Source organism: Girardinichthys multiradiatus, chromosome 3, assembly GCF_021462225.1.
Source record: "Girardinichthys multiradiatus isolate DD_20200921_A chromosome 3, DD_fGirMul_XY1, whole genome shotgun sequence".
Lineage (NCBI taxonomy): Eukaryota > Metazoa > Chordata > Actinopteri > Cyprinodontiformes > Goodeidae > Girardinichthys > Girardinichthys multiradiatus.
Window position 1 is genome coordinate 44,266,442 of NC_061796.1, and position 16,140 is coordinate 44,282,581.

Here is a 16,140-nt window from a genome sequence, read left to right on the forward strand (position 1 = left end):
ATTCGGTCAGTTTATTTCTTTCAAAATGAAGAGGTTTTGCTTTATTAGTATTTCAATTTAAAGTGAAACTTAGATTTCATATTTCTGATGACCTCTTAAACATTTTATTCTCTTATCTTCACTCGTTTTCTTTAATATTACTTCTGGAATTCTTATTAAACATGAATTTTAAATCGTTTTTTTTTTTTTAAACGGAGGTCACATGTAATATAAGTGACAGTTTAAAATCAGACATGTTAACAGCTCAGTAACAGACCAGACGTTTAATTCATTAGAACAGATCCATGTGTTGAGTCCAGGTTTTTTAAGTTAACTTGTTTCGTTACCAACAGAGCTTCAAGGCCACTGCTTCTCATCTTACAGGTGGTTCATTATAATGTACAGGTCCTTCTCAAAATATTAGCATATTGTGATAAAGTTCATTATTTTCCATAATGTCATGATGAAAATCTAACATTCATATATTTTAGATTCATTGCACACTAACTGAAATATTTCAGGTCTTTTATTGTCTTAATACGGATGATTTTGGCAAACAGCTCATGAAAACCCAAAATTCCTATCTCACAAAATTAGCATATTTGTTTGAAGTCAATGGAAAAGGATGCATGACATGAAATCTGTGGCCTGCTTTAATAATCTCCCTCCCTAAGTGATACTTTGTTGAACCTCCTTTCACAGCAGTTATATCTGCAAGTTCTTTGGAGCATGTCTCTACCAGCTTGGCACATCTACAGATAGACTTTGCAAAATATCTGAGGTTCAGCCAGTTTGGATTAAAAGCATCTCTGAACAGTAATATTCAGCCATTAAAACGGATCCCAGTTGGGTTTAGGTTGTTGGCTCTGGCTGTATGGTTAGGTTTGTCCTACTGGGAGCTGCACCTCAGCCCTGGTCTCAATATTTATTGATACTGGTTCAAGGTCCTACATGTCAGACTGTTAAATGTCAAGGATCGGTTGGGGGGGGGGAAAGTATTTTAGAAAGTTTAAAAACTTCTGCATTATATTTTATAAAAGGTAGGCACATAATTAAAAAAATACTTGGATGTAAAGTTACAGCCTTAGTCTGACCTTTATTTGAGCTTTTAGTCTAGTTCAAGTTAAGTTTTCAATATTACTCAGCAAGTTTTAGCCCATCATTCATTAAATGCATCCACGGATATCTGTGAAATATTCGTTTTCACAGCCTAGTGTCAGGATCAGATTTACAGGATATTATCTTACCATTTAATTTTCTTTCTAATACACTGCTCAAAAACATAAAGGGAACACTTAAACAACACAATATAACTCCAAGTAAATCAAACTTCTGTGAAATCAAAATGTCCACTTAGGAAGCAACACTGATTGACAATCAATTTCACATCTTGTTGTTCAAATGGAAAAGACAACAGGGGGAAATCTTAGGAGATTATCAAGACACTCAATAAAGGAGTGGTTCTGCAGGTGGGGACCACAGACCACTTCTCAGTACCGATGCTTTCTGGCTGATGTTTTGGTCACTTTTGAATGTTGGTGGTGCTTTCACACTCGTGGTAGCATGAGACGGAATCTACAACCCACACAAGTGGCTCAGGTAGTGCAGCTCATCCAGGATGGCACATCAATGTGAGCTGTGGCAAGAAGGTTTGCTGTGTCTGTCAGCGTAGTGTCCAGAGCCTGGAGGTGCTACCAGGAGACAGGCCAGTACACCAGGAGACGTGGAGGAGGCTGTAGGAGGTCAACAACCCAGCAGCAGAACCGCCACTGGCGCCCTGTGCTCTTCACAGATGAAAGCAGGTTCACACTGAGCACATGTGACAGACGTGACAGAGTCTGGAGACAACGTGGAGAGAGATCTGCTGCCTGCAACATCCTTCAGCATGACCGGTTTGGCAGTGGGTCAGTAATGTAGTGGGGTGGCATTTCTTTGGAGGGCCACATTGAAGCTATGGACCGGCCCGCCCGTTCCCCAGACCTGAATCCGATTGAGCACATCTGGGACATCATGTCTCGCTCCATCCACCAACGTCACGTTGCACCACAGACTGTCCAGGAGTTGGTGGATGTTTTAGTCCAGGTCTGGAAGAAGATCCCTCAGGAGACCATCCGCCGTCTCATCAGGAGCATGTCCAGGTGTTGTAGGGAGGTCATAGAGGCAGGTGGAGGTCACACACAATACTGAGCCTCATTTGGACTTATTTTAAGGACATTACATCAAAGTTGGATCAGCATGTAGTGTTTTTTTCCACTTTAATTTTGTGTGTGACTCCAAATCCAGGCCTCCATTGGTTAATAAATTTGATTTCCATTGATGATTTTTGTGTGATTTTGTTGTCAGCACATTCAACTTTGTACAGAACAAAGTATTCAATGAGAATATTTCATTCATTCAGATCTAGGATGTATTATTTGAGTGTTCCCTTTATTTTTTTGAGCAGTGTACTTTGTGGACAGCCCGACTTTCCCCAGATTTACCAGTTGGCTGGAATTTAGTCTCATTGTAAATCATGTGTAAGTTACTGAAGTGTGCATGTTAGGTTTTACTCATCAGTGGAAGTATTCTGGTTTCAGATTGGTTTTACTCATCAAAAAAGGGGAAACTTCTCTAAATCTATTGGAGGTGAAATCAGCCCTCTAATAATACTGGAAGAAGAACAAGGTAGGAGTTGTAGAAAGATAAACTTAATGAACAACAACAATACATGAGCCAGTTATAAACACCATTGCATCAAGTAAAAATAGACTAATAATAAGCTACAAACAGTCAGCCTGAATTTGTTTGCAACCTGTTTCATCAGTTTTAAAAAATGCAGGTTCAATTTTATTTTAAATCCTAAGAATATACTTTGTATTTAATGTCATACAACATAAATGAATAAATAGATTTAGAAGAACTGTTGCAGCCTCTGTGCCCAAAACTGATTTAGTTTTCATTTAAATGCTAAACTTTCCAAATCGGCCCGTGTAGTATTTTCTGCTATGATGAGACAGACGCTCACAGAGACTCAGATAGTAGAAACAATCCCGACCACGCAGTCACAGCGAGGACAAACGGAAAACAGGTTGGACATCTGCAGAACCTTCATACTCTAACAGGCTACAAGACAAATGTACGTCTACCATTGTACCTCTTTCCACAACTCAGGGGGAAAAAAATCCTGCAGGGTGAACTTAATTTCATACTTTACTGTCTCCTTTTCTGACCTCATGTGTCTTCAGACTTGCCTCCAACTCTAATGCTGCCACATAATGACAACAGCTCTGCTCTGGAGTGAACTCCTGCTCCTCGGTAACGTTTAACACCCACCAGAGCTGAACAAATTCTCCTTCCTTTAAAAAAAACATTACTTCTGGTCACAGACTGATGGTTTTTTTAAACTTGATAAATCAGAAACATAAATTTGTCAGAGCTTTTTTCAGGATTCTTTCTTTAACCTCTTTCTTCGTCAACCTGATTTCTTATTGTAGGAACAGTGTCTTGCCTTGGGGCAAATTGGGCTGCGGGGCATTGAACCCCTGAGCTTGCAGCTGGAAGACCACCTCTCTACCACTGAGCAACAGCATCCATATAACGTAAAGAGCTCCAACTGTGTCTGGATAGCATTAAATATGACCACTAGGTGACCTCATATTTAATTCTCATTTCATTTGTCAGTAAACCTACAGGTCCTTCTCAAAATATTAGCATATTGTGATAAAGTTCATTATTTTCCATAATGTAATGATGAAAATTTAACATTCATATATTTTAGATTCATTGCACACTAACTGAAATATTTCAGGTCTTTTATTGTCTTAATACGGATGATTGTGGCATACAGCTCATGAAAACCCAAAAGTCCTATCTCACAAAATTAGCATATTTCATCCGACCAATAAAAGAAAAGTGTTTTTAATACAAAAAACGTCAACCTTCAAATAATCATGTACAGTTATGCACTCAATACTTGGTCGGGAATCCTTTGGCAGAAATGACTGCTTCAATGCGGCGTGGCATGGAGGCAATCAGCCTGTGGCACTGCTGAGGTCTTATGGAGGCCCAGGATGCTTCGATAGCGGCCTTTAGCTCATCCAGAGTGTTGGGTCTTGAGTCTCTCAACGTTCTCTTCACAATATCCCACAGATTCTCTATGGGGTTCAGGTCAGGAGAGTTGGCAGGCCAATTGAGCACAGTGATACCATTGTCAGTAAACCATTTACCAGTGGTTTTGACACTGTGAGCAGGTGCCAGGTCGTGCTGAAAAATGAAATCTTCATCTCCATAAAGCTTTTCAGCAGATGGAAGCATGAAGTGCTCCAAAATCTCCTGATAGCTAGCTGCATTGACCCTGCCCTTGATAAAACACAGTGGACCAACACCAGCAGCTGACACGGCACCCCAGACCATCACTGACTGTGGGTAATTGACACTGGACTTCTGGCATTTTGGCATTTCCTTCTCCCCAGTCTTCCTCCAGACTCTGGCACCTTGATTTCCGAATGACATGCAGAATTTGCTTTCATCCGAAAAAAGTACTTTGGACCACTGAGCAACAGTCCAGTGCTGCTTCTCTGTAGCCCAGGTCAGGTGCTTCTGCCGCTGTTTCTGGTTCAAAAGTGGCTTGACCTGGGGAATGCGGCACCTGTAGCCCATTTCCTGCACACGCCTGTGCACGGTGGCTCTGGATGTTTCTACTCCAGACTCAGTCCACTGCTTCCGCAGGTCCCCCAAGGTCTGGAATCGGCCCTTCTCCACAATCTTCCTCAGGGTCCGGTCACCTCTTCTCGTTGTGCAGCGTTTTCTGCCACACTTTTTCCTTCCCACAGACTTCCCACTGAGGTGCCTTGATACAGCACTCTGGGAACAGCCTATTCGTTCAGAAATGTCTTTCTGTGTCTTACCCTCTTGCTTGAGGGTGTCAATAGTGGCCTTCTGGACAGCAGTCAGGTCGGCAGTCTTACCCATGATTGGGGTTTTGAGTGATGAACCAGGCTGGGAGTTTTAAAGGCCTCAGGAATCTTTTGCAGGTGTTTAGAGTTAACTCGTTGATTCAGATGATTAGGTTCATAGCTCGTTTAGAGACCCTATTAATGATATGCTAATTTTGTGAGAGGAATGTTGGGTTTTCATGAGCTGTATGCCAAAATCATCCGTATTAAGACAATAAAAGACCTGAAATTTTTCAGTTAGTGTGCAATGAATCTAAAATATATGAATGTTCAATTTTCATCATGACATTATGGAAAATAATGAACTTTTATCACAATATGCTAATATTTTGAGAAGGACCTGTATGAGTCATTATAAAAGCCCAACTGCTAGAGATGAGCAGTAGGAATCTGCAAACCCACAGACTGCCTGGCAATTTCCTTCATGTCAGGTTGGGACCTAACTTGTTGAATTTCTACAGAAAATACTGGGTTTCTATGTCTTAATATGCAAACTAAAAACAACGACCAAGTCTCAAAGCTAATGCAGACTGTTCTATAGAATACAGTGTTTATTAGTTGGACATTTAAAGTATTACAAGCACCATTTTAAGCTGAACAGAGATCATAAGGTGCTTCTGCACCAGGACACCAAGGTTTTGTACTTGCGTCATGAAGATGCTCCTAATAGTCAGTCAGGTGTATGAATTTTAACAGCACATATGACCATAGGCATCTAAATACAACGTCAGAAAGATAGTGGTATGGCAACGCCATCAAACCCCCACCCACACGCAGTCATACAACATCCTAATGTTAATATGCGACTACTATTGCTTGTTTCATATTAATATGCTCAATGTCCACTTACTCCAACGTTTCAGAACCAACGTTTTATAACCTTTGATGAAGCCCGTGCACGCTGTTGGTTCCTTTAAACAACTTCTGGTGAAATATTGTTTAACCCCTTTTTGCCTGAATTATTCCCAACTATGATAAATTGTTTTTTGCTGTTCATCCACTACTAAATTAAGTCAAGTTATTTTATAAAAAGTAGATATAAATTTAAATATTAATTATGATGCAAATTACCGACATTAGGCATAATGTCTATAGTAAACAGTTGTTTCAGTCTGAGGTATGGAATTATTTTACTGATGCTGCTACTGGTAAACAGGAGACATTTAGGAATTTGTCACACCAATGGTTGGAAAATACTAAGATCCTAACTAATCTTAACTAACCTTGACAATGGCATTACATTTCTATAATACTTGTTTTTGTCTATTTTCTGCCATCTGCCTTGTGTGCATGCATCAGGGCAGGACCTCAGATATAACCGAAGCAGCTCAGTAAGTAATTCTACCCTCAAAGTTTAACTTTTTGAGTTTTTGAAGCCTCCTGCAAAGCAGCTGTGAGAAAACATCCGAAGACAGGAGAACAACAGCACTGAAATAAACATTCAGGTAGGTTGAACAGAGTATGGACAGAGCAGTGGAGACAGTTTATATTGTGTTATTAACAAGCTAAACGCTTCTCTTCATTATGTTGTTGTAAATGTTGCAAAAAATTTGGAGGAAAATGTTTTAGCACAAACTCAAAGTTTAAGGATCTTAGTAATGTTGGAAACGTATGTCTAAACAGTCAATGTGTGTTTGGTTAGGGAAGGAAAAAATATTCATGACTTTCAAACACCAACTATGACAGTTAAATAAGGAATGTGACCAGGAGCAGACTAACAATCTTGAGCTTCTTTTAACACTGATTAGAGACTCCATTTTCTCCAGGATTTATTTCCATCACGTCCGTCCACCACCAGTCCGATTCCGGTTCTTCAACTTTCTGAAACAGAAATGTTCCCATTCTGACAACTGGCCAAGTTGACATAAGCTGCAGTGCTATTGATTTTGCACTTCTGATATTACTACTCAAGTATGTGTAAAAAGTACGGTGCTGTATAACTACTCTTAAAAGCACTGTACTTCTTACTCACCTCTGCCAGCGGTGTCCTGCTAGCTGTTGAGAATTTGTCTATTATTCCATCCACCATGTGCAATGCCCAAAAACTAATAGCAACAAAACAGACCCTCAGCATTATGCTACCACTGCCATGCTCAACAGTTGGCATGATGTGTATTAGTGAAAATTTGTATAGTGCTTTTCTAGTCCTAGTGACCAGTCGAAGCGCTCTACATCAGAGCCACATTCACCCAATTGCATACATTAATCTCATTATGCAGATCGCTAGGCAACATGGGATTAAGCTCTTTGTGCAGAGGTAACACTGACATGTGGCAGAAGCTGGAAAAGAAACCAGAACCTTTGGATTGCAAGACGACTACTCAACCCACTGATCCACAGTTGCTCGTTAAAAGCCTCACCTATGCTCCTCCTAACATACTTTTTGTCATTGTCGCCAAACAGCTCAATCTTCGTCTAGTCCGACCGTAAAACATTTCTTCAGAAGGTCTTTGGTTCGTCCATGTGGACAGCTCCAAATTTCTGAACTTCCTAACAGGTTCTTTCATCTTAGGGTGACAATGCTTCAGATGATTGAAACTTGGACAGAACTAGATCTTCAAAGTGGGCCATGATCCCAAACACGCATCCAAACTGGTTTTGAAAGACTCACATTAAGCTTCTTGAATTACTTACCCTAAACCCTGACCTTAACCCCATTCAAATATTTTAGGCCAAGTCTAAAAGCCAGGTCCAAACCAGGCAATCATGTTATATAAATGAATAAAGGGTCCAGTATCCCATGAGGTCTAGGCTACAAATATATTATTGGTGGCTATAAAAATGTCAAAGTGAAACTCGGAGTGACGTTTACCAAAATATTCATAAGGGGACACAGTTAAGCCTGTCTGTGTCATTTTAATGAGGTTTGAATTAAAGAAAATTCACAATAAATTTAATCGCGTTTGTTTTTTAAAAAAATGTATTGAAATCAGAAGTTGAATAATCCTACCGTCAAAAAATAAATATGCAACATAAGTCCTCTGTGTCGAGTACACAAACTGCAAACGAAGCATAATGTCTGGCAGAACCTTCTGGGAGAACCTTTGCTGCTGTGTATGAAAGTGTTTAGGAGGAAGAAGTGAGGAGGCTTCAGAAAGGACAACAGAGACTATAATTACACTGACTGACAGAACAGCGAGCTATGCCATTGAACTCTCCCGTGGCCCGACGATGAGACGGCTATTATAACAGATCCTCACTAAACGATCGTAATGAGTCGGCTGGCTTCTCTGAACTGTGAGGCGCCGAGACCGACGCTCTCAAGCTCCACAGTGCCTGTCTGTGACCTCAGGTTTCAATGGAAATGGGCTTTCATTCAGGAGGACGCTTGAGGCTCCTAAAGGGCCGAAAATGACAGAAAAACTGAACAAAATAATCAGTTTATTATATTTATGCAAATCACACACATCGCTTTTCAACGTTTTCTAAACCAGTTTAGCCATTTAGAAGATAGCTTCGGTGTGTTTTTATTCAAATTAAAGCTGCAGATTAGTCCTTGTCATGTAGACACTTGAGCTATTATAACCAGTTTTAAAAAGGATTTTCTTATATTAAACTATTGCAAATTTAATTATATTAAAAAAATTTAGCAATACTAAAAATGCCTTTATTCTGATGAGATAAGGGCTCATATTCAGGTCTCCGGAGTTGCTGTGTTGTTAGAAAATAGTAAATAGTTTGACTAAAAATGGTCATACATTTCTCACAGCAACTTTTTTATAGATTTGTTTTGCTGTTGGAGTTGCAAAAAAACTATCCCTGTGAGTGTGATTATTTTACAACACCTCAGTAAAATATGAATGTACCTGTCACAAATGTTTATTGGGACCAAAGACCAGGCCATTTCACCATTGGTGGTCAAAGGTGAAGGTTAGAGTGACCTCAAAACAGAGCACCTGCCAAAACTATAGCATTAATGAGCCAATTATCAGAACATTGCTCCCAAAAGATAAAATGATGACATTTTTATTCAAAAAGCAGAAAGGATGGCTTTAATGATACAGTATTGTTAAAAAAAAACAACACATTGCAATTAATTACAGCAACTCAGGAATGTAGACATCAGGGCTTCACATGAATGCCTTCTAAATCGGTGCAGAAAGTCCAATGACATTTCTTCACCTTTTATTTGGTATTGAAAGCTGTGCTTGTTGGTTGTTCACCAGCTGTTGATGCTGCATTACTGAGTCTTTCATCCAAAAACAAATCATGTTTATGACATGTGGAGTCTGCTCTCAGTGGTGCAGATCACAGACACACCATGCAATCAAACATCAAGCGTCTGTTAGGATATTTCAACTTGAAATGCTCCTCCAAACACATCAGTTTGGCAACACTTCAGGGAGGACTGCAAAACAAACCAAAACAACTAGAGATGTGCAGATACATACAGAGGTCTAGTCCAATGCTTCATTAGAATCAACGCCATGTAGTTAGCAACCCAACAACACGAACCAGATCAATCATTGTTTTTGTTAAAAAACAAGGCACATTTTTCCTGGTAGGTGTAGTAGAGTAATAGAAAACCAACAGACCCAACAGTCATGAGATGCATGCTGCTGATTCTGTGTAATCACTAATTGAAATGAGGGTATTTAAAATACTAGCAGTGTGAAGTTTAATCAGAGGTCATTCATTTAATGTGCAATAAAACAAAATTTATTAAGAATTAAATCTTTCGCCGACTATACGGATGCTGTAATTATCTGTTTGGGGTTTTTTTTTTTTTAATAGTGACATATTCTGTACCAAAGAGAGGTTCTGCAGGACAGCCTCATGTTCTGAAGATATACCCGACTCAACACAGACAACTACAGTCTACGATAAACTGGCTTTTTGCTCCAGCTGATGAGATTATGCTGAGCAGTTTGCTGTGGATTGCTAGGCTTTCATTTTACTCTTTGAATATTTGGCTTGTAACATTTTAATGCAGTTCAAGTTAATTTTGAACAAGCAAAATCTACAGAAAAAGTAATTCTCGTGCTTCATAGTGCTTCTCATTGAACGACAAAGTCTGATGACTGGTGTTTCAGCTGCTCTTCACACTGCTCTGCCAGAAGCTGGGAGCTCATAGTACGTCACATCACATCAACAGACAAATAAACTGCTGCAAGGAATGCAGTCTGTCTTTGACTGAACATCAATGTAAAGAGCGAAGTTTTAGAGCAACAAAATTGTGCACGGCCTATAATACCATGCACACGAATAAAGGCTGTGACTTTTGAAAACTATTTTTGTCAAATGCAGCCATCCATCACATTGGGAGGGAAGCTCCCAGATGGTAGGCAATCAGCATGAGTCATCAGCTCAGTTTAGTCAGGGACAATCTGTAGTCATCATTTAAAAATACCTTTATCCAGTACTTGCCAGCATATCATGTCATCCCTAATAATAACTTTAACATCTCTTTAGAAGTTATACACTTTGCCTCCAAGAGCAGCCAATAACCCAATCAGACCGTTGTTTTGTGCTTTATGTTATCACAAGAAAATCCTATAATCTTTAAATCTATTTCCTAACTTGAAGGAAATAGACGCTCATTGTTGTTAAAGACTGGAAGGGAGCAGGAAGATAATAAGGTTGCAAAAAGCAGTTATATTTCTTTAAGTTAAATAAGCTACAGATAACGTTGATCACAGCTTGAGGAAAGGCTGTTCTGAACCTGGAAATGGGCTTTAGAGCTGATTTACAGTCGATCCACATCCTGAAAAGGTCTGACGTACTGCCCGGTCCATCACAGCTCCTGTTTTAATAATGACTTACAGTTCTGCTTTAATGATAAAAACACAGGGTCATCTATTCACTCCATTAGGATTAAATTTAATTTTTCTTTGCCAAAAAAAGCCCCATATACACATCTAACATTTCTCCACCCAGACTTTAGACCAAACCATGTTACGCTTTTTTTTAGATGAGAAGTAGTGTTTTGTTTTATACATCTTATACTTATGCACAAACTAACAGGATTTATAATTTAAAGATGAGTAATTTGAGTACAGCCTTACCTTGCTTCTAATTTCTTACTTTTTGTTAGTATTTTCACAGTAAAATACAGAAAATCCTTTAGTTAAGTCAAGTTTTAAAGCCACGATTGGTGGCTTTAAAACAACTAGTTGCTGGATCTCTGCAGCTCCTCCACAGTAACCAACGTCTCTTGGCTTCAATTAAACTTTATTTACAGTGCACTTTCCATACAGCCTAGTGTGATACAAACTGCTTTACAGAGGGTAAAAACAGAAGAACCATAAAACCACTAAAACCATTAGAGCCACACACATTAGAAATGACCAATCTACATAATCGATCAGACAAAAAATATATTTACATGTTGATACGATGATTAATAAAAAGGGAAAAAAGTATAATATTGGATGAAATATGAAGGAAGGAAACGATATATCGATCAATCAATAAAACATGAAAGAGAGAAAGAGGCAGAGAAAAAATAATGATGTTCTTTAAGAAACCACTGAAAAAAAACTGAAAACACACAATAACTAGACCTAGATTTTATTCCAGTATTTCAAAGGGGGCTCAATAAAATGTTTCACACTTTTCAGATTTTTATTTGTAAAATTAAATGTAAACAATGTTTTGCTTCTGTTAGAATTATGATTATGGATTAATTCATCTTTATCAATAATTATAATAAAAAATCATAATTTGACCAAATTAATTTCTTAACCAAAATCCTCATTTATGAATTGTTGGACCATTTGTTTGCTGAGTATTGGCCTATCTGCACGTTGTTGGACGTCACTGTGCCTCTCCAATGGCATCGGCCATTTTGTATCCAGGACAGCCCGCTCCTACATATCCCGTCGAGCATTGCGACTGATATGACGGGACGCCCCAAGTCTGACGTCACAGGGCGCTATATATGGAGGCACCCATTTTGAACAACCTGCCTTCAGCTGGAGACCGGACTAGCAACTGAAGCGCATCACTTCTGGAGAAGAGTCCCTTGCGGAGTTCATTTATTCTCTCTCGTTGGACAACGAACAATTCCTAACTGAGGTTTCTGGAATGAGAAGGCCAGAAATTTCACTTTGCCGATCGAAGACGTGAGCTTAACACGTAACTAAGAACACGGAGTTTCAAAGAGATGAACCGCTACCGTGTTTCATCCCAAGTTGACTTTGATGGTCAGATCATATTTTTTTTTCCTTTTGCCAAGGAAGCCAGAGGACGAAGACTGACCGCTCTTTTAGTGCGATGAGATTCGCTAGTTAGAATCTAATGTGTTCTGAATGATATGTGCATGTAACTCTGTTATTGAAACTTTGATGTGCTGTGTTGATGCCTGGAAGCAGCTGCGCTCCCAGCTCTGTGCGTGTTTTATGGGGTATTGAACACCTGAGAGGTGCGCTGTGAGACTGGACTGTTAAAATAACCTCATGGTGAAATTCCCCATTTTTCTTTGTCTTCAACCTCACTGCTTGCTAGCTTGCCACTAAAAGTTTTATAACTCTTTGTCTGCTCAGGAGTTGGGGGAGGTTTTATGACTGAGTTACAGTTGGAGCTGCGCCCCCACCTCCACTCACCACCACACCCCTTTTTCATATTCTCATTTTTGCCATAACTGCTGGTTGATTCAATACACACCCACTGCTGTTTGCTTTATTTTTGCTTAGTTAGATATTTTACCCCTTTTATGTAGAACTTTGCATGTTGAGTAGGTGAAAATTATTAAATCGGAAGAACGGATGGTATCTGGCTGTGATTTAGTAAATATTCACATAGATGATAACAGAAAGCGTTTTGTGTTCATTGTGTGAAAAAGTGATTCGTCAGTCAAGATAAGGTTGAAGTTCCCCACGTTTCGGCAGAAACGGTCGATTAAACAGTGACATCTCTGGTAATAGTTATTAATTATTACGGACTATTTAACGGTTGTAATTGTCAAAGGCGTTGAGCCACAATTACAACACGAGAAACATCTCTGGTCTCGATTCATAAATGAGGATTTTGGTTAAGAAATTGATTTTGTCAAATTATGATTTTTAATTATAATTATTGATCAAGATTAATCAATCAATAATCATAACTCCCAACAGAATCGAGACCAGAGATGTCTTTTGGTGTTGTAATTGTGGCTCAACGCCTTTGATAATTGCAACCGTTAAATACTCAGTAATAATTAATAACTATTACCAGAGATGTCACAGTTTAATCAACTGTTTCTACCGAAACGTGGGGAACTTCAACCTTATCTTGACTGACGAATAACTCTTGCACAAAATAAACACAAAACACCTTCTCTTTATCTATGTGAATATTTATTAAATCACAGCCCTGATACACTCACTCTTTCGATTTAATAATCTTCACCTACTCAAACATGCAAAGTTCTACAAAGAAGGAGTAAAATATCTAACTAAACAAAATAAAGCAAAACAGCAGTGTATGGGATTAACCAGCAGTTATGGTAAAAAAGATAATATGACAAAGGGATGTGGTGGGGAGCGGAGCTTAAACTGCAATTCAGTCATAAAACATCCCCCAACTCTGGGCGAGATGAGCACACAAAGCGTTATAAAACTTTTTTCTAAGAAAGAAATAAAAATAAAGGATGGGTTTTACTTGTCGTTGTCTTGAAGAGTTGAAGAGTCAGAGTTGAAGAGAGGGAAAAAAAGTTGGAAGTTAATTTGCGTCCACAGTTAACTTCGGGAAGAGCGGTCAATGTTCGTCCTTTGACCTCCTTCGCAAAAAGGAAAAATATGATCTGACCGTCAGCAGTCAACTAGAACCGAGCAAGGAGGGAAAGCTGCGTCTCCTTGAAACTCCGTGGTTTTGGTTACGTGTTAAACTCACGTCTTCAATCGGCAAAGTGAAATTTCTGGCCTTCTCATTCCAGAAACCTTGTTCATGAATTTTTCGTTGGCCAACAAAGGAGAATAAATGAAATCCACTCGGGATTCTTCTCCAGATGATGCTTCAGTTGCGTGGTCACCGCGTCACGGTCGCCAGCTGAAGGCGAGCCCTCAAAATGGGCGCCTTTCTATATAGTGTCTTGTGACGTCAGACTTGGGACGCCCCGTCATATCAGACGCGGTGCCCGCCGGGATTTGTAGGAACAGGCTATCCTGCGGTACAAAATGGCCGATGACGTTGAAAAGGGCATAGTGGCGTCCAGCAACGTGCAAATGGTCCAATATTCAGCAAACAAATGGTCCACTCCACAATTATGATCCACTTTGTCTTAGTCTGTCACATAAAATCCCAAGGAAATATTTAGAGGATTGTTGTAATGTGACAAGAAAGGTGGGATTGAAGAAGACCCTAATAATACAGATTCATTTACAATTTAATAAAATTCTTCTAAACAGCATTGTAATAAGAATGGATTCAGTGATAAATCAGCTAAATTAGCGTAAAAGTACCTGAAAGCCCAAAGAGACCCCATGGAGACCAAAGTAACAACGTGATGGAGAGCCAAATAAACTAGAAGGACAAAATATTTTGTTCGTCACATTGAGTCAAAAGCAAAAATCAGATGAAAATAACTCAGGAAAAGGTCAGTTTTGAAGTAAAGGGGAAGTAAAATAAGAAAAGTGAACTTGCTGAGAAAATGAGAGTTGTAGGTGTTTTAAAAGAATGTCGGAGCCACTCTGACCACAGAAAATGACTAAATACACACACAGAGAGAAAGAAAAAGTTTGAGCCAGAAGAGGTCCAACCTGGTTCTGAATGAGCTCCTGATTGGGCTCCATTATGAACAGTGAGAGTAGAGAGTTCTGCTCTGTGGGTAATATAACTGGTGCTCTAACAGCCGTTACACAAATAGTAATTTTAGCTTTGCTTTGTTGTTCATATGAAAATGGTAATATCTCATTGCAGGCTTTAACTCTCTTTAACAGAATCTGAATCTTTTAGGTCTCCTGGCAAAATTTAAATCCGTTCACAAATGTTATGTTGTCTTCAGGTCTGGAGACTTGTGTAAAACACTTTGGGACCCTAATGTTCTTCTTCTTTAGCCACTTCTTTGTTGCATTCTTGGTATATTTGGGGTAGCCCTGACATGACTCATCTGTGGTTTCTTGGTTGAGGGAAGAAGGTTGTTGTCAAAGGTTTTAACATACATGATCCCATCTACTGCTCTTAATGCAGTAAAGTCACTTCAGCCTTAGCAGAAAAACAGCCCCAAAGCATGATATTTCCACCTCCATTCCAGACTGTGGATTTTTCTTTTTTGTGTTTCTTCCTCTAAAAGGTTAGGGTCAGCTGGTTTAGCTGACTGCAAAGAGATTCATTTCTGTATCATCTGACCGCTTCTGAACTCCACTGTGGTATTCTAAGGCAAACGGAAGACATTTTAGAGATTTCTGTCTAATCTGCTACAAATGATGTTTCTGGTGACTGTGTCCCAACTGCATGGAGCTCCAGACGTAGGGCTGCATGGAGCTCCAGACGTAGGGCTGCATGGAGCTCCAGACGTAGGGCTGCATGGAGCTCCAGACGTAGGGCTGCATGGAGCTCCAGACGTAGGGCTGCATGGAGCTCCAGACGTAGGGCTGCATGGAGCTCCAGACGTAGGGCTGCATGGAGCTCCAGAGATAGGGCTGCATGGAGCTCCAGACGTAGGGCTGCATGGAGCTCCAGACGTAGGGCTGCATGGAGCTCCAGAGATAGGGCTGCATGGAGCTCCAGACGTAGGGCTGCATGGAGCTCCAGACGTAAGGCTGCATGGAGCTCCAGACGTAGGGCTGCATGGAGCTCCAGACGTAAGGCTGCATGGAGCTCCAGACGTAAGGCTGCATGGATCTCCAGACGTAAGGCTGCATGGAGCTCCAGACGTAAGGCTGCATGGAGCTCCAGACGTAAGGCTGCATGGAGCTCCAGACGTAAGGCTGCATGGAGCTCCAGACGTAAGGCTGCATGGAGCTCCAGACGTAAGGCTGCATGGAGCTCCAGACGTAGGGCTGCATGGAGCTCCAGACGTAAGGCTGCATGGAGCTCCAGACGTAAGGCTGCATGGAGCTCCAGACGTAAGGCTGCATGGAGCTCCAGACGTAAGGCTGCATGGAGCTCCAGACGTAGGGCTGCATGGAGCTCCAGACGTAAGGCTGCATGGAGCTCCAGACGTAGAGCTGCATGGAGCTCCAGACGTAAGGCTGCATGGAGCTCCAGACGTAAGGCTGCATGGAGATCCAGACGTAGGGCTGCATGGAGCTCCAGACGTAGGGCTGCATGGAGCTCCAGACGTAAGGCTGCATGGAGATCCAGA

At 40.3% G+C, this 16,140-nt stretch overlaps 1 protein-coding gene and 1 long non-coding RNA gene across 2 annotated transcripts in view; one reads left to right on the forward strand and one right to left on the reverse strand.

The window, feature by feature from the left end:
- The window catches only part of wdr73 (WD repeat domain 73), a 37,190-nt gene that overhangs the window by 16,774 nt on the left and 4,276 nt on the right, over nucleotides 1-16,140 (forward strand). The gene's annotated exons all lie outside the window — the stretch shown is intronic.
- The window catches only part of LOC124866172, a 34,160-nt gene that overhangs the window by 654 nt on the left and 17,366 nt on the right, over nucleotides 1-16,140 (reverse strand). The gene's annotated exons all lie outside the window — the stretch shown is intronic.